The sequence below is a fragment of the Lolium perenne genome, chromosome 7 (assembly GCF_019359855.2).
Source record: "Lolium perenne isolate Kyuss_39 chromosome 7, Kyuss_2.0, whole genome shotgun sequence".
Lineage (NCBI taxonomy): Eukaryota > Viridiplantae > Streptophyta > Magnoliopsida > Poales > Poaceae > Lolium > Lolium perenne.
This window is the reverse complement of record NC_067250.2, coordinates 223,797,443-223,824,964: the sequence shown is the minus strand read 5'-3', so window position 1 is coordinate 223,824,964 and position 27,522 is coordinate 223,797,443. Positions and strand designations below refer to the sequence as shown.

Here is a 27,522-nt window from a genome sequence, read left to right as displayed (position 1 = left end):
GAACAGAGACTTCTATCCCCCGAATTGGAGTTTCGCGATGGCGGCGGCTCTGGAAGGTTTTCTCTGGTTTCGTCAATCCGTCTCGAGGATTTAGGTCAGGGACGACTAAATAGGCGAAGAGGCGGGGTCGGAGGGGCCACGGGGTGGTGACACAATAGGGGGGCGCCCCCCCCTTGGGCCGCGCCGCCCTGGCGTCTGGTGGCCCTGTGGCCCCCCTCTGGTTGCTCTCGGGTGTTCTGGAAGCTTCGTGGAAAAATAGGATGCTGGGCATTGATTTCGTCTGATTCCGAGAATATTTCCTTACTAGGATTTCTGAAACCAAAAACAGCAGAAAACAGGAACTGACACTTCGGCATCTCGTTAATAGGTTAGTTTCGGAAAATGCATCAAAACGATATAAAGTGTGTATAAAACATGTAGGTATTGTCATAAAACAAGCATGGAACATAAGAAATTATAGATACGTTTAAGACGTATCAAGCATCCCCAAGCTTAGTTCCTACTCGCCCTCGAGTAGGTAAACGATAACAAGGATAATTTCTTAAGTGACATGCTACCAACATAATCTTGATCAACATTATTGTAAAGCATATGAGATGAATGAAGTAATTCAAAGCAATGGTGGAGACAATGACTAAACAACTGAATCATATAGCAAAGACTTTTCATGAATAGTACTTTCAAGACAAGCATCAAAAAGACTTGCATAAGAGTTAGCTCATAAAGCAATAGATTCAAAGTAGAAGGCATTGAAGCAACACAAAGGATGATTAAGTTTCAGCAATTGCTTTCAACTTGTAACATGTATATCTCATGGATAGTTGTCAACATAAAGCAATATAACAAGTGCAATAGGTAAACATGTAAGAATCAATGCACACAGTTTATACAAGTGTTTGCTTCTAAGATGGAAAGAAGGTAGGTAAATAGACTCAACATAAAGTAGAAGATAGGCCCTTCGCAGAGGGAAGCATGGATTACTATTTTTGTGCTAGAGCTTTTCATTTTGAAAACATAGAAACAATTTTGTCAACGGTAGTAATAAATCATATGTGTTATGTATAAGACATCCTATAAGTTGCAAGCCTCATGCATAGTATACTAATAGTGCCCGCACCTTGTCCTAATTAGCTTGGATTAACACAGATTATCATTGTATAACATATGTTTCAACCAAGTGTCACAAAGGGGTACCTCTATGCCGCCTGTACAAGGGTCTAAGGAGAAGGTTCGCATTGGATTTCTCGCTTTTGATCATTCTCAACTTAGACACCCATACCGGGACAACATAGACAACAGATAATGGACTCCTCTTTTAATGCTTAAGCATTCAACAACTAATATTCTCATAAGAGATTGAGGTTTTGTGTCCAAACTGAAACTTCCACCATGATTCATGGCTTTAGTTAGTGGCCCAATGTTCTTCTCTAACAATATGTATACTCAAACCATTCGATCATGAAAATCGCCCTTACTTTAGACAAGACGAACATGCATAGCAACTCACATGATATTCAACAAAGGTAAAAGTTGATGGCGTCCCCAGAAACATGGTTACCGCTCAACAAGCAACTTATTAAGAAATAAGATACATAAGTACATATTCTTCACCACAATAGTTTTTAAGGCTATTTCCCCATGAGCTATGTATTGTAAAGGCAAAGAATGGAAGTTTAAAGGTAGCACTCAAGTAATGTACTTTGGAATGGCAGAGAAATACCATGTGGTAGGTAGGTATGGTGGACACAAATGGCATGGATTTTGGCTCAAGGATTTGGATGCACGAGAAGAATTCCTCTCAATACAAGGCTAGGCTAGCAAGGTTGTTTGAAGCAAACTCAAGTATAAAACGGTGCAGAAGACTCACATATGAACATATTGTAAGCATTATAAGACTTTACATCATCTTCCTTGTTGTTCAAACACCTTTACCAGAAAATATCTAGACTCTAGAGAGACCACTCATGCAAACCAAATTTTAACAAGCTCTATGTATTTCTTCACTAATAGGTGCAAAGTATATGATGCAAGAGCTTAATCATGAGCACAACAATTGCCAAGTATCAAGTTATTCAAGACATCATACCAATTACTACATGTAGCATTTCCCGTTTCCAACCATATAACAATTAACGAAGCAGTTTCAACCTTCGCCATGAAAATTAAAAGCTAGGAACACATGTGTTCATATGAACCAGCGGAGCGTGTCTCTCTCCCACACAAGAATTTATTCAAACAAAAACATAAACAAAAACAAACAGACGCTCCCAGTAAAGTACATAAGATGTGACCGAATAAAAATATAGTTTCAAGAGAAGGAACCTGATAATTTTGTCGATGAAGAAGGGGATGCCTTGGGCATCCCCAAGCTTAGACGCTTGAGTCTTCTTGAAATATGCAACGATGAACCACCGGGGCATCCCCAAGCTTAGACTTTTCACTCTTCTTGATCGTAGTATATCATCCTCCTCTCTTGACCCTTGAAAACTTCCTCCACACCAAACTCAAAACAACTCATTAGAGGGTTAGTGCATAATCAAAAACTCACATGTTCAGAGGTGACACAATCATTCTTAACACTTCTGGACATTTCCCAAAGCTACTGGAAGTTAATGGAACAAAGAAATCCATCCCACATAGCAAAAGACGCAATGCGAAATAAAAGGCAGAATCTGTCAAAACAGAACAGTCCATAAAGACGAATTTTAAAGAGGCACCAGACTTGCTCAAATGAAAATGCTCAAATTTAATGAAAGTTGCATACATATCTGAGGATCACACACAAAAATTGGCAGATTTTTCTGAGTTACCTACAGAGAATTCTGCCCAAATTCGTGACAGACAGAAATCTGTTTCTGCGCAGTAATCCAAATCTAGTATCAACCTTTCTATCAAAGACTTTACTTGGCACAACAATGCAACAAAACTAAGATAAGAGAGGTTGCTACAGTAGTAACAACTTCCAAGACACAAATATAAAACAAAGCTACTGTAGCAAAATAAACACATGGGTTATCTCCCAAGAAGTTCTTTCTTTATAGCCATTAAGATGGGCTCAGCAGTTTTAATGATGCACTAGCAAGAAATAGTATTTGAAGCAAAAGAGAGCATCAAGAGGCGAATTCAAAACAAATTTAAGCCTAACATGCTTCCTATGAAAAGGAATCTTGTACACAAATGAATTCATGAAGAACAAAGTGACAAGCATAAGAGGATAAAACACGAGTAACTTCAAGATTCTCAACATAAAGAGGGGAAACTTAATATTATTAAGATGCATATAACCATGTTTCCCTCTCTCATAATAACTTTCAGTAGCATCATTTATGAAATCCACAATATACCCATCACTTAAAACATTCTTTTCATGGTTCATATGCATATAAGTATCATTAATTTTGGCATAAGAAGAGTTCTTCTCATTAATAGTAATTGGAGCAAGATTATTATCAAGAATTTGAACATGGTAAACAAGTTGCATATTAAGGGAATTGTTTTTGGCAATCCAATCATAACTATGACAAGTTTCATAAGGATAGTTATAACCTATATCATAGCATTATTTATAATCTAAAGGTATAAACGATGCCCCCCATAGGGGGCCTCACAGCGATCTAAGCACGTGAACCATCCGATCTTCCTAACTGGCTAATCTTGTCCATTGATTGTTGGCTCAGAACACACTAGATAAATCCATGCAACGGAAGTGTCTTACCCATCTGAGGCTGTTCGTGGGCCCCACCATCATTTGGGCCTGCCCGTTAGTACCTGCGGGTAAGGTGGGCTTTGGTCAGGCTCGCACCGGCGCGGGGCACTCCCAGGCTATCCTTCTCTTCCACCGATTGGGCTACGTGTAATGTGAAGATTGGGCCGAACCGAAATATCTCTCTGTAGTCAATCGAAGCAACCCTATCCATCCCCATTCGTCTCCTCCCCAAGATCCCCCTGCTCGGCTGCCGCCGCCGCCGCTCCCGCTGCCACCTCGCCATGGAGGTTGTAGACCTCGCCGTCCCCTGCAGCGACCAACGATTCGAGGTGAAGGACCTTCCCCGGACCCCCTCCCTTGCGGTCATCTCTTTCCCCTTCTCTGCGCGAGCCGGCCGGCTCGGCAACCTCCGCCTCCTCTACTCCAGCCAGTCGCCGTCGCGCGGCCTCATCTCCTCGCCGTGGTCTGGGGCAGCGGCCAGTCGCAATCGTCGTCGCCGTCCCCTGCTCCGCCCTCCTCTTGGCAACCTCCACTTCCCGTTACTGACATTGAGCCGCCGCCATCCTGCCAAGCATGGGGGCCGCCGCGCTGCGCGGGACGACGAGGACATCAGCCCGAGGATCTACTTACGTGAGGAGGAGCTACCTTTCCTCCTTATCTGGATGAGTTCGCTACGTCCCCAGCTATGCCGGCAAAACTACAACCATTGTTCATGGTGATTCCCCTTTCCCCTTATATTCATCTCCTATATTATTTTGTAATGATTCCCTCTTTGATTTGGTTCCAGATGTTTCTTAACTTTTGTTTCTTTCAGATCTTGGACCTCTTGTTTTCCTGGCTGCTACTTCTCCATTGATGGTTCTACGGGTTAAATCATTTGACTTCTATTCTCTGTTGGTGTTCATGGTCCGTACCTTATGTTAGGGAAAAATATTGTGGAGAGTGCTTCTGCATTTCTTTATGGTCCTCCGTGACTATGCTAAAGAGAGGGCTTCAGAAGGCTCTGTATTCTTCTTTCGTTTGCGTTCCTGTAGATGTTAGCCAGTAGCTAGATACAGAGATTCAAGTACACAAGATTTCCCGTGGCCTTCTAAGAAGATTTTTGTTCTGCTGGCAGATTTGTTAGGTGGTCTCCCAAGCGTTGTTCAACATAGACATGGATGACGCCGGCCAGCGGCACGACTTCTTGCCCTCATACACCTCTTCTCCATATGCCATTGGATTTATAAACGACAGTCACGTTGCTTCATTTCGTTGGTTCTTGCAGGAGTATCCGTGTAAAGTATATTTCACTCAATGGGCATTTAAGGTTTGAGGATGTGAATTGTTCCCTTGCATAGAGACATTTTTCCACATTATGTCATGTTTTTTTGATCATAAATTATTTGTTCAGTTGCATTAGGCGTTATTTGGCTAGATCGATACCATGTGAATTGCTATCATTGTTTTCTTATACCAACAAACTTTTTATCTATCAGGTTTGTGAGATTGATTGCAACGAAATCTGATATGCGTCAGAGTTTGAATTGGACCTTTTCAAAAAGACCTAATAGGTCTCTCTATAAAGAGTACACATCAGAAAATTCAATGCAGTCCCAATATACTAACGAGGTACATCACATTGCTTATCTTTGTTAGTTCTTACTATCGTAATCCCACGAATATGATATGCGCCAGAGTTTGAATGATGCAGCGTACAAAGATATACAAGATGTGGTTGTGTAAAATGGCTCGATGATGAACTCGGTTCCCTGGTGTTTACCTGAGCCTTTGCCCTTTTCTTGACCCATGAGTTAATATGATTTCTATTTCATCATTTTCATGTTGATAATCTGCGATCTTCGTGCTTATAAAATTATGCTAATAGATTGAGCTTATGTAACCTCAATCTGTATTTCAAACAGGTGGTGACTTTGTTGTTGGGCTCTACCCCCGCAGGCTCATATTAGAGTTTCATGGATCTTTTTCAAAGCTTTGGCGTTTTGCATCATTTTTTTAGTTCGAAGATTGATCAGCATGGAATAGATATGATGCAGATTGGTGCAACAATTTGTGTGATATTTTGCAGCTTTGAAATTTCATTTGTAGCCTGAATGTGTTAATACAAAAGTGTGACTCTGGTGAAAATGCATTCTTCGGAGAAGTGGTGGGTGCATATACATTTTGTGCTTTACATCAAATTTCTCAGAGGTTGATAACACGGGCAGTCTGTCAGCTGGTTGGTATCAGTTTGTATGTGCTAAGTTGTGCTGGATTGATTTCATGAGAATATAGTGAGATTGACCTACATTGTGTCTTTTCGGATGTTTTTACAAGTTTGTTGTTGATGCCATATCATTGGTTTTTCCATGTTGCAAAAGGTAGCTCGGATGCTCAACACTAGCTGTGGTCTTTGTTGTGTCCTCTAGCTGCAATTTGACTCTATTCTTGTGTTTCTTGGTGCAGCAACTTATCACATGATTGTGTATCTATTGTCCTAATCTTCTGAATATATTGTGCTAGCAGTTTGTGCCCCGCTGCATACTGTCTATTTCTGATGTCTTGGTCAATCAGCGCTAGCTTGTGAGGTACTTTTTCTGACCAATACCAGTTGTACATTTTATAGTTTGTCCATTTTCTTAGAATGTAGTTTCTCCAGGTGCTATCTTAACAATTGTAATAATCGGGTGGCTAGCTGGTATACATGGAAATAAATTAGTGTCAGGCTGTTAAATGTTTCCTTATTATGCTTACTGCATATTGTTGGATTAAAGAGAGGAGCTAACTGCATTTGATTATTTAAGTATCAACATTCATAGACTGGATGAATTAGTTGATATGAGGTTATGATGATTGTATGATATACTTGAGAAATAACGCTATCTTTAGAGAATTTCATCACCTTCTACCTTTGTCCTTTTTTGTGCAAGTTTTGGTTAATGTTGCGGTTAAGGCACAGCCGTACAAATTTGTGTGTTGTTGTCAGACTACAGCTATGTTTTGGTTTAATCACTGCTGCACAAATTTGCTACTCATGAAAGTGATACGGTTGTTTGTTAATTGTGGATTTAGACAATGGAATTAGATTACATGATATATTTTCTTGATATTATATACCTCGTGACTGAACATGTGTATATTTTTCAGGAAATTCATGTCATTTAGGTCATGCTGCAGTTTAGGCATAGCTATACAAATATGGGTACCATCCATGACTGCAGCTCTGTTTTGGTGATATTTTGTTTTGATCACTTGTACCAAAATCTACTCACAAAGGTAATCCGGTTCTTTGTTATTATATAGCTACAGACAGTGGAAGCAGATCACGCGATAGATGTCATTGATTTTAAAGCTCATGACTGAACATGTGTATCTTTTCCAGGAAAATCACGTGTCACTTACTTTCTCGCTAGTGTTATCTAAATTCAGTATAAACTGTTCTCGGAGCGACAAGGATTTGTGTGATTCATGGCATATACTAGAGAGGACAACCGAGGATATTTGACATTTGTTGTATACAATATAAGGTTAACATATTCAAGGAATGAGCACCGTTTGGGTAAATTGCCATTTAGCTGTTCCCTTAAACTGACATAATAAAAGTGATTTTGTCCTCCTCACTGCCTTTTAGTCTCTTGACATAATAAAAGTGATTTTGTCCTCTTCGGTGCCTATTAGTCTCTTGAAATATTTATGAAATTATTTCTCTCAAGATTGAGGTTCATGTCACCCCTCTTAATAAATCCATGTTGTATCTACTTGGTACAATGGTAGGTTTTCTGAGAGTAAATAATACGGCAGTTAACAGTTTCAATCTGATAATTAAGTTTTTGATTAGTTCTTAATCCATAAGAAAGTGCAACTTATATGTTATCTAGCATGTGTACTTTACTTAATAGTGCTTGCATGCTTCTATATTATACTATCACTAGCATTTCCTTACATTTCTTTTTCTTGGGCTGTAGGAAAATATCAATGGCCTCCATTCAGTTATGCACAGGACCAATATGTGATGAACTCTGCAAATAGCGTAAGTACAAGTTGATTTCTATGTTTTGTTCTCTTTCATCTGTAGGTGTCTTGCAACAACATTATCTATGATAAATCTAGCCAGCTGTACTACAATTCCCACACCACCAATTTTTTAAGTTTACGCAACAAATTGCTTCACATCCAATCCACTGAGCCGTAACGGCTGAACGACGCTCCTCATCCAATCCGCTCGCGGTCTCGCTGGAAAGGAGGAGGCCGAGCTGCATACGGGTTGCCTCCTCGCTCTCCTCTTCCCCAATCTCCCGTGCCTCTCCTCCTCTAGCTCTTTGGCCCCTTCTCCACTGCCACCCATCTTCCAGTTTTCTCCATGACTGGAACAGGGAGAGGCAGAGGAAAGCAAAGCAGCATGGATGCGGAGGCAGAGCTCGACGTGGAGGAGCAACTCCCCTTCTTCATCTGGGATCTACGGGTTCATATTCTCTTCCCTAGAAGAGTCTGGACACAAGAAAGATAAAAGGTATAAATGGAAGCAAATTATGAATTTGGAAAACACTTTGTAGGGAGAATTCTAATGTGGATTATTGTATAAAAGTTAAAAATTATCATGGTTTATAAGCAGCACAAAAATTCCACAAATTTCCATTTGTTCTTTCTTTTACATATTGAATACCAGTCTGACCTCTTTTGCAGCTTAATTACCAGTTATCCTTCACTGATGTTTTTTGAGCCAACGAAAATAGAAACAAATTACTTATGATTGGTTGGTTATGCCTTCATCTGACCAGTTATTGCCCTGATATGTTTCAGCGCAATCACTTTATTCCCAAGTGTATCGTGGATTGTGGGGATGACCTTTGGATATGGTTATGGGTGGGGATGGCCTTTGGACATGGTTATGGCTTTCTAATAATTTTGTGCATATCTCTGCTAGCGGGGCCAGTTAGGTTTGGGCCTTATTCATTTCTAGCTGGACGTTTCAAATCATGTTAATAAATCCAGTTTATAGGAGGTTTAGAAGTTGTCAACGGCCAGTCATTTGCAGCAAGTTGGGTTAGGCTTTAGGTTCTGGATTTTAATCTTTCATTGGTTCTAATTCCTTATGTCGTGAATCATATGTACTATTGATTTTATCAGCGTGGGTGGCTTGCGGTCCATGTACAGGGGCTCGGTTGATGCGATCACCGCCGCGCCAGGCACCGGCATCAAGGATCTCAAATAGGAAGGCTTCCAGGGAGCAGGTATTTTCTGGCCACTACGTTTAGATATTTGAGAATAGGCGTAAATTGAGTGAACCTCTTGTTGCTAAGAACATGTACTCTCTCTGGATTTCTGATGCTATTGTTGCTAACAATCATCCATCTGTTTTTATCTTACGTTTAACTATCACAGTTGGGTAGAACGGTATGCACTATTCATGTATGTATTTGCATATTGATCTAGCTCTGAGGGCTGATGCTATGGACTTGGTTTATTTTCAGTTGTATCCACGGCTGTTTCCTTCCAGCCAAAGGACACTAGGAAGTTTCGGTTTATTTTCAGATGTACCCGCAGCTGTTTCCTAAATCTCTTGGAATTCATACACCGTTCAGCCTTTACACATCAGGTTCATATCAGCCTTTGCGGACACATTCAACCTTGGAGGTGATTTAAATTCGACTGGAACAACATATGTCGAGTTTCTCATCAACATATTTCCTAAAGAGCAAAATCGAATCGCTATTGAGTTTGTTTTGTCAACTGATCTGCTCACTATTTGACTACAGAATTTACTACCACCTGACGAGATCTAACCTTTGTTGGAACTGCTACTTATGATCTGTATGACTTCATTGTGGCCTCCCATGTCGTGATAGAGCTTAGATGAATAACTTTTCATGTTTCGACAATCAGAAATGTCGATCACATGCTCCAGCCTTGCTATTTTGTTACTGAGCTACACCGTGATACATCAGAATCATGGACATGGTGATATCCAGGTGTCTCTGCTAGACAGATATACCTACAAGCATTCTGAGATGTATGATGATAAAAGTAAAACACAAATTCATAGATTTGGTGATTTCATCTAACCAAATAGCATTGGATATGTATTTTTGTGCTCATCGGAGTTGATGTCAACCCTGCTAAAAAAGGACATGCCATACAAGCCTTTACATCACATGCCTGATTTTGAAAACGGCCTCCTTGATGGAGATATTCCTCGGTGAGGAGAATGCACTTCTTCTGGTCTCCTTCATGGATTTTTAATGTTTCATTGGTTCTAATTTCTTATGCCTTGACCTAAATATTGTATTACTGCCTTAAAGACTGTTATCTCTTATGCATCTATTGCATGTGTTTTATACCAACTATGTTTAAGCCGTGTTCAAGGCTACCTGCTTATATAATTTAAGACTTAATATTTTTTTACAAAATGCTTGTCGGTGTAGAAGACCTGGAAACCACATGATTTTTATCGTTGTTCTACAAAATGTAAAACTGCGCGAATTTTACGGGACCGTGCGCCAAGGCGCACATCAAAATCTAGTAATCATTAAAGGTCGGAGGCACAGTGTCATCATAAGAAATAGAATAGTTATCTTTCACAGTCGGTTTATCTGTGACCATACCATCATTGTTATTAGAAGGAGATGTATCAAACACATAATTATCAGTAGCAAAAGGATTTTCAAACACCTCTTCCCCAAGCTTAGAGCTTTCTATATCATTATGGGAGGAAGCATGGATAGTACTGATACTATGGTAATTATTAACATCATCATTTTCAGAATTAGTTTCCCAGAGATTTGCAATATCAAAAGTAGTGTGCTCTCTCAAATCATGATCACTAATGTATGTAAAGGGCATAGGAAGATCATTGTATTCAGATTCATTATCATAATAATCATCAGGATCAACATACTTACGGTTACCTATCGTTATCTCATACACGCGGGGATATGCTGTTACCTCTTTCTTTTTATTCCCCTTCTTCTTCTTCTTCTTCTTCTTCTTCTTCTTCGTTCCCTTCTTCTTCTTCTCATTCTCCTCGTTCCTTTCTTTAGGGGGGAGAGGCTTGATGAGAGGCTTCTCCTCATAACCTGTTTTATTTCCAGAAACAATAGAAGAAACTTGGGAGGATTCCTCCTTTTCATTAATAAGTTCAAAGCACATAGCGGTCCTATCATATTTTGGCAAAGTGTCATCTTCTAAAATATTTTGTATGTAAGCATTTGTATGGCTATTATCAATGCAATAAGAAAAACACCCATGCAGGACATCATTAATATCAAGATCACTCATATGTAACAAAGAGATTTTCCTTGATAACTTTTCACACCACAAAAATAAAGCAAGTTCATCATGCTGATTAGGAGTAATTTCATCATCACAATACAAATTTGCAGCACTCATGGGGTTCAAATTATCATTGGAGGAGCATTGAAAATTAAAATGTCCCACTCCATGGCAAAGTTCACAAATAAAAGGATAGAGGGCACAAACTTTTTTACCAAGATCATCTAGAGCCCTAAACCACTTTCTAGTTTTTTCATTAATATGATGGATGCAATATTCATCTTTGATTTGATTAATTCCACAAGGTCTATGCATTCCACAAAAATTAACATGCTTATAGGAAATAGCATTCTTAGGAGTTTGAGCATGCTTATTGCAATCATTAACAACAATTTCATTCTTCATGCAAGCCTCTTTAAAAGGTTCATGATACTTATCGAAATTCTTCTTAGGCAATTCAAAATGAGAGGCAAAAGCTTTATAAAGATTTGCAGCAACTTGAGAGTCAAGACCATAAGTAGCACTCATATTTCGGAATTTATCAGTATCCATAAAAGCTTCAATGCATTCATAATTGTAATTTATACCTGACTCTTTACCTTTGTCGTTCTCCCAATCTTCAGCGTTCTCCTGAATCCGATTAAGAAGGTCCCATTTAAACTCTTCTTTATTGTGCGTGAATGATCCAGAACAAGCAGTATCCAGCAAGGTTTTATCTCGGAAAGAAAGTCTTGCATAGAAATTATCAATGATGATATTACCAGGAAGCTCATGATTGGGGCATTTGAGCATTAAAGACTTCAATCTCTCCCATGCTTGGGCAATACTCTCTCCATCATGAGGCCAGAAATTATATATTCGGTTTCGGTCTTTGTGAATTTCACTTGGAGGATAGAATTTAGAATAAAATAGAGGCACAATATCCTTCCAATCAAGAGAATGCTCATCCTTCGAGCTTTATACCAATGCGCCGCTTTACCAGACAACGACATAGAGAATAATTTCTTCTTCACTTCATCCATAGAGATACCTGCACACTTGAATAACCCGCATAATTCATGCAAAAACAGTAAATGATCTCCAGGATGGACAGTTCCATCCCCTTCATAGCGGTTATCCATAACACGTTCAATAATTTTCATAGGTATTTTATATGAAATACTTTCAGCAGGTGGATTTAAAATATCAGAAGCATCATTAGAGTTATCGCATATGGGAGATAAAGCATTATCAGAGCAAAATATTTCTTCCAAAGCTGAGGAGCAAAAAATAATAATTTTATAATAACTAGCTTCCCCAAGCTTAGATTCTTCCATAGCATTAGCAGTAATTGCATTCATACTAATAACATTGCTACTATCATGCAGATAAGGTTCCATAGGTTTTTTAATTTTCGCATCAATCAATTCATATCTTAACTCAGGAAATAAATTAAAAAGCTCATTGTTGTTTTCCATTATGCCTAACTAGTGAAAAATAAAAACAAGAAACAAAAAGATGCAATTGCAGGATCTAAAGGAAATAGCTTCGAGCACTCACACACCGGCAACAAGACTAGGAGATAGCTTAGTAGTCGGAGGATGTGAATACCTTTTACCTTACCTCCCCGGTGTAACATCTCAAGTTTCAACAATAATAAACAAGAAAGAGAAACTCCCCAAACTCAATCATCTTGCAATTAACAAAAAACTTTTTCTATGCATATAGGGCCACATATAGATAAATGCATATGAGTGATTTCTTTTGTGCAATTGCCATGATGAGTGTTAGTATGTGTAAACCTTGCTTTGTGAACCCTAACAAAGTTCACTAAACCCTAAATTGGGGAGAAATAAAGAAATTGGGAAAAACCCCTCTCTCACTCACATACCCTCTATGTAAAATAACCAATCCTCAACCAAGGCCAAGTTAGCTTGCCCCATGGCTTCTAAAATACTTCAATGTGATAAACTAACCCTTTTGCATCCTTGGATCAAGAATCAAACCAAAAGAAATCAAATTTTCTTCACACATGTGATAATGGTCACATCTCACAAAAATATTTTCTTCACCTCTTCACCCCTCTGTATTTCTCAAATCTTGAACTAAGCAAGGTCAACTAAAGCCAGGTCATCCAAGACCATGTCAAGGTGAGTAACTTTGGTGTTGACCACCCTCCCTAAAGTTGACTAGGTTGACCAGAATAAGAGGGCAAAGAAGGAACCCGAGAGAGAGAAGAAGATCACCCCAAATTTTGAAAACTTGCAAATCAATTCCAAATTGAGTGCCACCACCACCAATACATCACAATATTTATATAAATGAGAATCACCAAAAAGATTTGCAAAATTCGAAAGAAAGTTTCTTGCGGGCATTTCGTCGAACAGGTGGCAGGCAGCCTCTAGACTAAGTGATACATGCTATTATCCAGCAGTTTTGACCCTAAACCACTTTGGCAAAGTGATCATCAGCCTCCCTACACCCCCTGCCTCTAGCCCAGTACTTGCATGGCTGATTAAAGTGGAGGAGAAACCCTAAAACATGCTACACAATGCCATGCCGGCCACCTTTGGCACCCATCTCCCTGGCCACTCCCTCGTCGTTTCTCCATGTCCTTGAGCATCTATGATACATAAGGATCACGCCCGTACCACTGAATCGATCGCCATTGCACGGCCCTGCCCAGAACGCCCGTGTCCAAAACGCGCCAGGACGTGCCAGCCGGCGTGGTGATCACGCCCTGGACGCGCAAGGACGTCGTCCACTTGCACGCCACCGTCCTCGCCCTGCATCCCTAGCACCGCATCGAGCACCGCCTCGCACCCTCTACGAGCTAGACGAACGCCCGTGCACGCCTGCACCGTCGCCGGCGCCCGAGACGAAATGATGCCGCGCGCCCAGTGATGGACATTGCACGCGCCCGAGCGATCCCATCCCCCTTTTGCCGCGCCAGCTACTCCTTGAGCATCTCCAGGACAAGGCCTACACGCTCCCGTCCTTTGCTTGCCCTTTCGCTCGCCGGAAACGCCACGCCATGGCCGCGCCCTTGCAGCACCCCACGGCACCCTCGCCGCTATAAATAGAGGCCCTCCCAGCAAGCTCCTCTGACACCACTCGACTCCCCTCTCACCCCTGATCATCCTCACCCCCTTAGTTCGTTCGATTGCCGCCGGAGGAGGAGCAATTTCAAGATCGGAGCCGCCGGGGGACGCAGCTCACCGTCGACGATTGGCGCCACCCCAAGCGCCGCCGCTGCTCCCAACCTCTTCCCCATCGACTACACCTTCACCGCGCATACTGCCTGAGTCCTGCATCGGCCTGGTAGGCTCCCCGACCCCCTACTGCCGCCGTGCCCTCGTCGGAATCCCGCCGGGGACGACGACGTTCCCACACCGTCGATCCTCCCTCTAATCCTACGGTCGAGATAGAACATACCGGTTCGGCGTTTAAATAGACACCGACAGGTGGCCCCCACCCTGTCAGCGCGGCCCGAGCGCGCCAGCCGCGTGTTGGGCTGCGAAGTGCTGCCGAATTTTGTTTCGGCCCATTTACTTTTCCCGCCCAGCCCAAAAATTCAAATCTGGTTTATTCTTTAATTCAAATTGCTCTGCTGAATGTTTAGTAAAACTTAAATAGTTTAAATTCTACCAAACCAAATCTAGCAAGTTTTATACCGTTGGAAAGCCCATAAAATTACCCATCCAATGCCACTGGCCCCATCTCCATTTTCCTTATAGATTTAATTTGAAAAAAAAGACAAGACAGGGACTTTTACACATTCAAACTTTATTTAAAAATCAACCAGAATAGATTTTGAAGTAATTCCAACTCTAATAAATCACAAATGATGTCCTCTAATTGATTATGCAATAACATAGCCCTGTTGTTTGTATGATCATGGACTAGATCAAATAAAATGGCTATGTAGTCATTTCTAGAGCATTTTTAAGTGGAATTCAAACTCAACCCCAATATGAGAATTACCTCTCATTTAAATTTTGATCCTAAGTACTAATAACCAGGGGGAATGACTTAAGCTAATGAACCCTTGAGAATTATACTTAGAGATTTTAATTCATTTAAATGCTAAGTTTTTAAAACTATGTGAAGTGTAACACTTCTATTAAATTGAACTCACATGTAATAGATATGAAATGTTGACTTTGGGGTCAACCTATATTTCATACCCTATTATTATATGGAGAGATTAAATCTTAATATTAAGTAATGCAAAGAAATGGAATCCTTTAAAGACCTACATATCAAATCTAAGAAATAGGAATAATGAGAGGAAATTATTTTCTTTCTAATAAAGACCAATCCTATAATCCACCATGCCATGTTTGATTGATGATAGGACTAGTGTGTGAACTATTTTTGAGTGCCTCTAGTTTAGCATGTGAGCTTGGTTTAGTATTTATACCTCGTATTCGTATATAGACGCTAGTAACGAGGAATACCAAGAAGAGGAGGGCTACTCTCAGGAAGAAGAAGAGAACTTCGATAACTATCCAGCTCAAGGCAAGCTAACCCTTGCTAAACACAAGTGCTTAGCTCTACAAGAGCAAAGGCACCATCACACTTTACTTTTATGTATTACCTATCCCATGTTTTTACTTACAATTGCTTTTGCTTATTTATTTCAAAGTACCCTTTTTAGTTATGATTCCCATGTCTAGATTAGAACAAGAGTATCAAAGTTAGCCTAAGCAAATAAAGCTAGATAGCACCCCCTTCACATAGTGGCTAGTGCTAAGCAATTAAAAATTGACTACTCTAGATGGGAACATTTGTGAAATGGTTTGAAGTGAAAGATTTTGAAGGTGAATATGACCAAGAGAAGATGGTGATTTTTGACAAAATAGATGATTGAGTTTGAATGCGATACCTTTCCAATGATACAAGTACCCCCACAATACCTGATTATGGGTAGGGCTTAACTAGAAACTTGTGTATTTTAGTATGGGTTCCCTCTGAACAAACATCATAGGGGTTACGCTGCGGCTGCCTCCGTTACTTGTGGATTGATGTTGAAATGAGGTGAATATACGGCCCAAGCCCTGTGCAGTTCCCGGGTTGACTGCGGTTTCCACCGGGAGGCCAAGCTCATGGGGAGAGGTGCTCATACTAGCATATATAAGTGAAAGGTTTCGATTGATGATCCGCGTACTGTGTTACGATGATTCGAGGTTACCCTCGACGGATGTAGTCAAAAGTTGTGGCACAAGAGTACAACCTCTGCAGAGTGTTAAACCTATTCGAATAGCCGTGTCCACGGTTACGGACGCTTGGAAAGGCCATACTATCTCAGTTATCATTAAAATGTTTTGGTTCTAGGAATGAATGGTGGTTTGAAAGGTGACGTTATGGTGATCCATAATGAGTTGTGGGAATGACACTAATGTTCCCACTTGAGTTAGTCTAGCACATGATTTAGGCTTTACCAAAGATTTATGAAACTAAAACTTGGCTTTATGCAAATAAACCTAGAGCTTAGCACCCCCTTACACTTAATGAGTATTTATCTTAGAATTAGTTTGCGAGTACTTTAAAAGTACTCATGGCTTTGCCCTGGCTATTCAAATGCCAGACTATGAAGGAGAGCACCAGTATCAGGATGACGGACAACAGGACGCCTACGATAACTAGGATCGTCTTCTAACGTCAAGCGTTGCCTGTGGAATATATAGTCCACTCCTACTTCGCTTCGCTACTATTTGTGATGTTGAACAATATATTCGTGTAATATTGGATCATGTGATCTATGGTTGTAAGACAATATGTGTTGTAATAAATGATGACTCTATGCTACTTACTATTATGTCTCGCAAAAACATTATTCCTGGGATTGCGATGTACGGCATAATAGGCATCTGGACTTAAAAATCCAGGTATTGACAAGTTGGTATCAGAGCCATTGTTTGACCTTAGGAGACCCTAGTTAGAATGGACGCTCAAAAACTTAGTTTCAAATTCCATGAATTGACTAATTATGAAAATCTTATTCACCTCCTTACCTTGAAGAGTCTTTTACAAACTTTAAATTCATGCCCTTCTTCTAATAGAATTAAAATTGGGAACACTTGCACTTATCTAACTTAATCATCTCATCTCTCTACAGATGGATCAAGTTGTGGACGCACAGCCCTTTCTCCAGACTGAGTTCTATCAGTTGGGGAACGGTGGAGAGATCATCTTCGAGAGGGACCTCTTCTCCCTCTCCGAGTTCCTCGGGCGCCCACCACCGGAAGTCTTTGGCGGAATGCTGAATGACCAACCCGGTGGTCAACTTGTGGGTGATCATGGTGGACCTTCGTGGGAGGTTCACGCTCCCAATGAGCGCAAGGATCCAGTTCTCCTTCAGGGAGAACAACTGGGCGGATGGTCTCGCAAGGGGACTTCAGGAAGGACTCGCACGTCTGTGCGGGCAAAACTTCATGGACTTCACCGACAGTCGCTTTGTGCACTATGCAAGGCACAACTCACTCGGAGTGCCAATGAACCTGCCGTCACACCCGCAGCTTCGCCACCATGTTGACCATCTGGACTTCATGCTGAGCGAGACCCGCATCGACCTCGACAACTCCCGCGAATACGCCAACCACACTCACATCCAGTTGGCGCAGCAGGCGGAGACCATCAAGGTCATCGCCGGAGAACGCAGGGCACTCCGCCGTGCCAACCAGAAGAAGGATCACGCCATCAACCGCCTGAAGGCCAGGATCGCCACTCTGAAGGCGACCATCGCTGCCCAAGCTGAGCAGATCCAGGAGCTGGAGGGTGAAGAAGAAGGGGAGAACATCCAGGGGGACGGCTACTCCTACGTCAGCAACGACGACGACTACGAGGAGGAGGAAGACGACGACCTGGAGTTCCACCCTTACGAGGATGGCCACGAGCACCTCGATGCCGGGATGGACAATGTCTACCCTATCAACGTCGATGGCGAGTAGTCCCGTCTGAGCACTTGCGCCCCGTGTTATGTATTGGTCCTTTGTACCCGCCCCATGTATCGTAGTTTGTTGAAAGGGTTCTTAAAACCCTCCTGAACATTTGGCTTGTAATATGTGCTACCTCCATGACTATGTTTGTGTGTGTGTAATATTATTATTATGAATCAAGTTTAAGTTGTATTCTACCCCAAAATGAGCCATAGACATTTCCCTCTTATCTCATGATCCCTATCACTGTTCAGATGGCACCCCCAACTCGCAACATGACTCAGGAGGCAATGCTGCAGATGCTGCAACAGATGATGGCTGATAGAGAAGTTGAGAGAGCTGAACGGCAAGCCAACCTAGCTGCACTTCAACAACTTGCTCAGGGCAACCAAGGCCACGGAAACCACGACCACCCAGGGTCAAAGCTGAAAAACTTCCAGAACACTAACCCACCTGTGTTCAACAAGACAGAGGAACCCCTCGATGCTGATGATTGGCTCCAGACTATGGAGAACAATCTCGAGGTTGCCGGAGTGGAGGACAACGAGAAGGTGTTGTTCGCCACCCACTATCTGGCTGGACCTGCACGTGCCTGGTGGACAAGTACCCGCGCCTTACATGCGGGGCACCTGATGACTTGGGAAGACTTCAAACTCAAGTTTAGCAAGTATCATGTGCCCCCGGGTTTGATTAAGAAGATGAGGGATGAGTTCAGGGAGGCTGAAGCAAGGCGGGAATGACCGTGGTGGAATACCGACAAGTTCCTCACTTTGTCAAGGTACGCCCCGGATGAGACGGACACCGTCGAGAAGAGGAAGGAGAGGTTTCTGAATGGACTGCATGATGAGATGCGGTGTCTTGATCAACATCCCCTTTGCTGACTTAGAAGCACTCGTTGACTCCGCCATTCAGATGGAGGGGAAGATACACCAAGCCAATGAGAACCGCAAGCGACGTATGATGAACCAGAGTGGGCCCAGCAACCACCAAAAGTATCGTCCCAACTCAGGTGGAGGGTTCGCCCCAAGAAACAACAAGCCCCCGATGCAGAATCCACGTCCGAGTTATCAGAACAGGAGTGGAGGAAACCCCAGGTCTGGAGGACACAACAACTACAACAACAACAACAGCAACTTCAACCGCGCCCCACCTCGCGCCCCCAACAATAACCCCAACACTGCTCCAAGGACTGGGAGCAACGCTGTTCCCATCACCCCCAAGGACACGTCTACCTACAATCGCTACGAGTGCGGAGTAGCTGGGCACTTTTCCTATGAGTGCCCCAAGAAGCTCGCCAAGACTGCCACCAACACCTCAGGCCCTGCGCAGCAGCAGCGTCGTGTCACCACCAACAAGAAGTTCGCCCCCAACAACCCGAACAACCGCAACGGCCGCCTCTACCACATGAATGCAGAAGAAGCTCAGGAAGCCCCAGACGTTGTGCTGGGTATGTTCTCTGTTAACTCAATACCCGCAAGAGTGCCGTTTTGATTCTGGAGCATCGCATTCATTCATTACCGAAGATTTTGCATGCACTAGTAAGATTCAACCCATCAGTTTGAAGCATGTCATGATAGTTCAAATACCGGGATCAACAACTAAAGCTAGAAAAATTTGCAAAGATGTGCCCATCAGAATACATGAAATAGATTTCTATGCAAATTTGATTGTTCTGGGAGCCAAAGGAATGGAAGTAGTCCTGGGAATGGACTGGATGGTGAAACATCATGGACTGATTGATTGTGCCAAGAAGGCCATCACCATGACTAGTAGCACCGGAATAATAGTCGAACACATATCTGAAAAGATGCCCCGAAAATTTACCTGTAACCAAAGCCTAGCCAAACCCACCTTGGATCAGATCAGGGTCGTTTGTCGATATCCTGATGTGTTCCCGGATGATCTACCCGGTATGCCCCCAGATCGGGATATCGAGTTTATCATCGAGTTAATCCCCGGAACCGGACCCATAGCCCAGAGAGCCTACAGCATGAACCCGGCAGAGTTAGTGGAACTGAAGAAACAGCTGGATGATATGCTATTCAAAGGTCTGATTCAACCAAGTGCGTCACCCTGGAGATCACCCGTTTTGTTTGTGGATAAAAAGGACGGTGCCACTCGTTTGGTTACGGACTATCGTAAGCTTAACGATGTCACCATTAAGAATAAGTATCCGTTGCCCAAGATAGAAGATCTGTTTGACCAGCTGACCGGAGCCCGAGTTTTCTCAAAGATTGATCTGCGGACAGGATACCATCAGTTGAAGATTCGTGCCACCGATATCCCCAAAACTGCCTTTACCACCCGATATGGATTGTATGAGTACAATGTCATGTCATTTGGATTGACCAATGCCCCCGCTTACTTCATGAATCTCATGAATAAGATCTTTATGAACTTCCTGGACAAGTTTGTGGTTGTCTTCATCGACGACATCCTCATATACTCCAAGTCCGAGGAAGAGCATGAGCAACATTTGGAAGTGGTCCTAGATACCCTTCGGGAACATCAGTTGTATGCCAAGTTCAGCAAGTGTGAGTTCTGGTTGAAGGAAGTAGGATTCTTGGGTCACATCTTGTCAGCCGGAGGAATTGCCGTTGACCCCGCAAAAATCAAGACTGTTGAAGAATGGAAGGCCCCAACCACTCAGACCGAGGTCCGTGCTTTTCTCGGATTGGCGGGATACTACCGCCGATTCGTTGAAGGATTCTCGAGTATAGCAAGACCAATGACCCAATTGTTGAAGAAGGACCGGAAGTTCGAATGGACCGACAAGTGTGAAGAGAGCTTTCAACAGCTCAAGTTAAGATTGACAACAGCCCCAATACTGGTTATGCCGGACATTACCAAGCCCTTCGATGTGTACTGTGACGCCTCCAAGATTGGTCTTGGATGTGTGCTGATGCAAGAACGCAAGGTGATATCTTACCTATCAAGACAGCTGAAGCCGCATGAACAGAACTACCCAACCCATGACTTAGAGCTAGCAGCGGTGGTGTTAGCGCTGAAAGTATGGCGTCATTACCTCATGGGTAATCGATGCGAGGTTTATTCGGATCACAAGAGCCTGAAATATATCTTCACGCAGAAGGAGCTGAATATGAGACAGCGCAGATGGATAGAGTTAATCAAGGATTACGACATGGAAATCCACTATCACCCCGGCAAGGCCAACGTGGTAGCGGATGCTCTGAGTAGACTGCCGTGTCAGTTGAACTCCATGTTAGAAATTGAGCAACCTAGCCTGTTTGAAGAGTTTGAACAGTTTAGACTTGAACTGGTTAGCGAAGGATACCTCGCCAGCATTGAACTCCAACCCACCCTGATTAGTCAGATCAAAGAAGCTCAGAAAGGAAATGCTAGCATTGACTGAATCAAGAACCAAATAGCCGCCGGAAAGGCACCCGGATTCACCGTAGATGAAGAAGGAGTGCTATGGTACAACAAGCGCCTTTGCGTACCGTCAGACTCAGAATTGAAGCAAGTTATTCTGAAAGAAGCTCACGACACCCTATACTCCATTCACCCCGGAGGAACCAAGATGTACCAGGATTTGAAGGAACAATTCTGGTGGCATGGAATGAAGAGAGAAATTGGAAGCTACATCGCCAAGTGTGACATCTGTCAAAGAGTCAAAGCAGAACACCAACGCCCCGCCGGACTGTTGCAACCCCTACAGATTCCCGAATGGAAGTGGGATTCCGTAGGAATGGACTTCATCACCGGACTGCCCAAGTCTAGTAAAGGAAATGATTCCATCTGGGTAGTGGTCGACAGACTGACCAAAGTCGCCCACTTCATCCCCGTCAAGACCACCTATCAAGGACCGAGACTCGCAGAGCTATATATCTCAAGGATAGTCAGCCTGCACGGAACCCCGAAGTCGATAGTATCCGACAGAGGATCCCAATTCACCTCCCGATTCTGGCAGAAAGTCCATGAAGGACTCGGAACTCGCCTGAATTTCAGCACAGCCTATCACCCGCAGACGGATGGACAGACCGAAAGAGTCAACCAGATATTAGAAGATATGTTGAGAGCATGTGTGCTAGAGTATGGATCTAAGTGGGAAGACTGCTTGCCGTACGCCGAATTCTCGTACAACAACAGCTACCAAGCCAGCTTGCAGATGGCCCCCTTCGAAGCACTGTACGGAAGGAAGTGCCGTACCCCTCTGAATTGGTCGGAAGTAGGAGAGAGTCAAATCTTTGGACCAGATATCCTCCGAGAAGCCGAAGAAAAGGTTCACAAGATTCGTGAGTACCTCAAGACAGCCCAATCAAGACAGAAGAGCTACGCCGACAAGAGACACCGAGAGATGACCTTCGAGATCGGAGATTTCGTATATCTCAAAGTGTCCCCTCTTAAGGGAATGCAGAGATTTCAACTCAGAGGAAAGCTCGCACCCCGATATGTCGGACCTTTCAAGGTCCTGAGTCGCCGAGGAGAAGTATCCTATCAGCTGGAGTTGCCGGAAGAAATGTCAGCGGTGCACAATGTGTTTCACATCTCGCTACTCCGGAAGTGTTTAGAAGTGCCTGAGAAGACCGAGGTTTTCAAGAACATCGACCATCGAGCTGTCGATATCAACTCAGATCTGACATACCGCGAAGTACCTATTCGCATCTTGGAAGAAGCTTTCAGAACCACCCGTACTCGAAGTATCAAGTTTCTGAAGATCCAATGGAGTAACCACACCGAAGAAGAAGCCACTTGGGAGAGAGAAGACTTTATGAGGACTGAGTACCCAGATCTCTTTAGTACCTAGTTTTCTCAGATCTCGGGACGAGATCTTTTGTAAGGGGGAAGGGTTTGTAACATCTCAAGTTTCAACAATAATAAACAAGAAAGAGAAACTCCCCAAACTCAATCATCTTGCAATTAACAAAAAACTTTTTCTATGCATATAGGGCCACATATAGATAAATGCATATGAGTGATTTCTTTTGTGCAATTGCCATGATGAGTGTTAGTATGTGTAAACCTTGCTTTGTGAACCCTAACAAAGTTCACTAAACCCTAAATTGGGGAGAAATAAAGAAATTGGGAAAAACCCCTCTCTCACTCACATACCCTCTATGTAAAATAACCAATCCTCAACCAAGGCCAAGTTAGCTTGCCCCATGGCTTCTAAAATACTTCAATGTGATAAACTAACCCTTTTGCATCCTTGGATCAAGAATCAAACCAAAAGAAATCAAATTTTCTTCACACATGTGATAATGGTCACATCTCACAAAAATATTTTCTTCACCTCTTCACCCCTCTGTATTTCTCAAATCTTGAACTAAGCAAGGTCAACTAAAGCCAGGTCATCCAAGACCATGTCAAGGTGAGTAACTTTGGTGTTGACCACCCTCCCTAAAGTTGACTAGGTTGACCAGAATAAGAGGGCAAAGAAGGAACCCGAGAGAGAGAAGAAGATCACCCCAAATTTTGAAAACTTGCAAATCAATTCCAAATTGAGTGCCACCACCACCAATACATCACAATATTTATATAAATGAGAATCACCAAAAAGATTTGCAAAATTCGAAAGAAAGTTTCTTGCGGGCATTTCGTCGAGCAATTGTGGCACGACCTCTAGACTAAGTGATACATGCTATTATCCAGCAGTTTTGACCCTAAACCACTTTGGCAAAGTGATCATCAGCCTCCCCTACACCCCCTGCCTCTAGCCCAGTACTTGCATGGCTGATTAAAGTGGAGGAGAAACCCTAAAACATGCTACACAATGCCATGCCGGCCACCTTTGGCACCCATCTCCCTGGCCACTCCCTCGTCGTTTCTCCATGTCCTTGAGCATCTATGATACATAAGGATCACGCCCGTACCAAAGAATCGATCGCCATTGCACGGCCTGCCCAGAACGCCCGTGTCCAAAACGCGCCAGGACGTGCCAGCCGGCGTGGTGATCACGCCCTGGACGCGCAAGGACGTCGTCCACTTGCACGCCACCGTCCTCGCCCTGCATCCCTAGCACCGCATCGAGCACCGCCTCTGCACCCTCTACGAGCTAGACGAACGCCCGTGCCTGCCCTGCACCGTCGCCGGCGCCCGAGACGAAATGATGTCGCGCGCCCAGTGATGGACATTGCACGCGCCCGAGCGATCCCATCCCCCTTTTGCCGCGCCAGCTACTCCTTGAGCATCTCCAGGACAAGGCCTACACGCTCCCGTCCTTTGCTTGCCCTTTCGCTCGCCGGAAACGCCACGCCATGGCCGCGCCCTTGCAGCACCCCACGGCACCCTCGCCGCTATAAATAGAGGCCCTCCCAGCAAGCTCCTCTGACACCACTCGACTCCCCTCTCACCCCTGATCATCCTCACCCCCTTAGTTCGTTCGATTGCCGCCGGAGGAGGAGCAATTTCAAGATCGGAGCCGCCGGGGGACGCAGCTCACCGTCGACGATTGGCGCCACCCCAAGCGCCGCCGCTGCTCCCAACCTCTTCCCCATCGACTACACCTTCACCGCGCATCTTGCCTGAGTCCCGCATCGGCCTGGTAGGCTCCCCGACCCCCTACGCCGCCGTGCCCTCGTCGGAATCCCGCCGGGACGACGACGTTCCCACACCGTCGATCCTCCCTCTAATCCTACGGTCGAGATAGAACATACCGGTTCGGCGTTTAAATAGACACCGACAGGTGGCCCCCACCCTGTCAGCGCGGCCCGAGCGCGCCAGCCGCGTGTTGGGCTGCGAAGTGCTGCCGAATTTCGTTTCGGCCCATTTACTTTTCCCGCCCAGCCCAAAAATTCAAATCTGGTTTATTCTTTAATTCAAATTGCTCTGCTGAATGTTTAGTAAAACTTAAATAGTTTAAATTCTACCAAACCAAATCTAGCAAGTTTTATACCGTTGGAAAGCCCATAAAATTACCCATCCAATGCCACTGGCCCCATCTCCATTTTCGTTATAGATTTAATTTGAAAAAAAAGACAAGACAGGGACTTTTACACATTCAAACTTTATTTAAAAATCAACCAGAATAGATTTTGAAGTAATTCCAACTCTAATAAATCACAAATGATGTCCTCTAATTGATTATGCAATAACATAGCCCTGTTGTTTGTATGATCATGGACTAGATCAAATAAAATGGCTATGTAGTCATTTCTAGAGCATTTTTAAGTGGAATTCAAACTCAACCCCAATATGAGAATTACCTCTCATTTAAATTTTGATCCTAAGTACTAATAACCAGGGGGAATGACTTAAGCTAATGAACCCTTGAGAATTATACTTAGAGATTTTAATTCATTTAAATGCTAAGTTTTTAAAACTATGTGAAGTGTAACACTTCTATTAAATTGAACTCACATGTAATAGATATGAAATGTTGACTTTGGGGTCAACCTATATTTCATACCCTATTATTATATGGAGAGATTAAATCTTAATATTAAGTAATGCAAAGAAATGGAATCCTTTAAAGACCTACATATCAAATCTAAGAAATAGGAATAATGAGAGGAAATTATTTTCTTTCTAATAAAGACCAATCCTATAATCCACCATGCCATGTTTGATTGATGATAGGACTAGTGTGTGAACTATTTTTGAGTGCCTCTAGTTTAGCATGTGAGCTTGGTTTAGTATTTATACCTCGTATTCGTATATAGACGCTAGTAACGAGGAATACCAAGAAGAGGAGGGCTACTCTCAGGAAGAAGAAGAGAACTTCGATAACTATCCAGCTCAAGGCAAGCTAACCCTTGCTAAACACAAGTGCTTAGCTCTACAAGAGCAAAGGCACCATCACACTTTACTTTTATGTATTACCTATCCCATGTTTTTACTTACAATTGCTTTTGCTTATTTATTTCAAAGTACCCTTTTTAGTTATGATTCCCATGTCTAGATTAGAACAAGAGTATCAAAGTTAGCCTAAGCAAATAAAGCTAGATAGCACCCCCTTCACATAGTGGCTAGTGCTAAGCAATTAAAAATTGACTACTCTAGATGGGAACATTTGTGAAATGGTTTGAAGTGAAAGATTTTGAAGGTGAATATGACCAAGAGAAGATGGTGATTTTTGACAAAATAGATGATTGAGTTTGAATGCGATACCTTTCCAATGATACAAGTACCCCCACAATACCTGATTATGGGTAGGGCTTAACTAGAAACTTGTGTATTTTAGTATGGGTTCCCTCTGAACAAACATCATAGGGGTTACGCTGCGGCTGCCTCCGTTACTTGTGGATTGATGTTGAAATGAGGTGAATATACGGCCCAAGCCCTGTGCAGTTCCCGGGTTGACTGCGGTTTCCACCGGGAGGCCAAGCTCATGGGGAGAGGTGCTCATACTAGCATATATAAGTGAAAGGTTTCGATTGATGATCCGCGTACTGTGTTACGATGATTCGAGGTTACCCTCGACGGATGTAGTCAAAAGTTGTGGCACAAGAGTACAACCTCTGCAGAGTGTTAAACCTATTCGAATAGCCGTGTCCACGGTTACGGACGCTTGGAAAGGCCATACTATCTCAGTTATCATTAAAATGTTTTGGTTCTAGGAATGAATGGTGGTTTGAAAGGTGACGTTATGGTGATCCATAATGAGTTGTGGGAATGACACTAATGTTCCCACTTGAGTTAGTCTAGCACATGATTTAGGCTTTACCAAAGATTTATGAAACTAAAACTTGGCTTTATGCAAATAAACCTAGAGCTTAGCACCCCCTTACACTTAATGAGTATTTATCTTAGAATTAGTTTGCGAGTACTTTAAAAGTACTCATGGCTTTGCCCTGGCTATTCAAATGCCAGACTATGAAGGAGAGCACCAGTATCAGGATGACGGACAACAGGACGCCTACGATAACTAGGATCGTCTTCTAACGTCAAGCGTTGCCTGTGGAATAGATCGTCCACTACTACTTCGCTTCCGCTACTATTTGTGATGTTGAACAATATATTCGTGTAATATTGGATCATGTGATCTATGGTTGTAAGACAATATGTGTTGTAATAAATGATGACTCTATGCTACTTACTATTATGTCTCGCAAAAACATTATTCCTGGGATTGCGATGTACGGCATAATAGGCATCTGGACTTAAAAATCCAGGTATTGACACCCGGCAACGGCGCCAGAAAATAGCTTGATGTCTACGGGTGCTTCTATTCTTGTAGACAGTGTTGGGCCTCCAAGAGCAGAGGTTTGTAGAACAGCAGCAAGTTTCCCTTAAGTGGATCACCCAAGGTTTATCGAACTCAGGGAGGAAGAGGTCAAAGATATTACTCTCAAGCAACCCTGCAATCACGATACAAGAAGTCTCTTGTGTCCCCAACACACCTAATACACTTGTCAGATGTATAGGTGCACTAGTTCGGCGAAGAGATAGTGAAATACAAGTAGTATGGATGTATATGAGTGGTAATAGCAATCTGAATAAAATATGGCAGCAAGTAAACATGCAACAGAACAGTAAATAAACGGAGATTCGATGCTTGGAAGCAAGGCCTAGGGATCCTGCTTTCACTAGTGGACACTCTCAACTTTGATCACATAATAAAGCCACTCTACACTCTTTTGTTGGATGATGAACACCACTAATTGTGTAGGATTACACGAACCCTCAATGCCGGAGTTAACAAGCTCCACAATATTCGATATTCATGTTTAAATAACCTTAGAGTGC

General features: G+C 42.9%; 1 long non-coding RNA gene across 1 annotated transcript; it reads left to right on the top strand.

Moving 5' to 3' along the window:
* The first annotated feature begins 3,936 nt into the window (after positions 1 to 3,936).
* LOC127313708 (uncharacterized) lies at positions 3,937 to 5,642 on the top strand. The gene is made up of 4 exons (XR_007859180.2): positions 3,937 to 4,421; positions 4,521 to 4,573; positions 4,824 to 5,015; positions 5,185 to 5,642. It is a non-coding gene; the product is annotated as an uncharacterized lncRNA (long non-coding RNA).
* Positions 5,643 to 27,522: the final 21,880 nt, after the last annotated feature.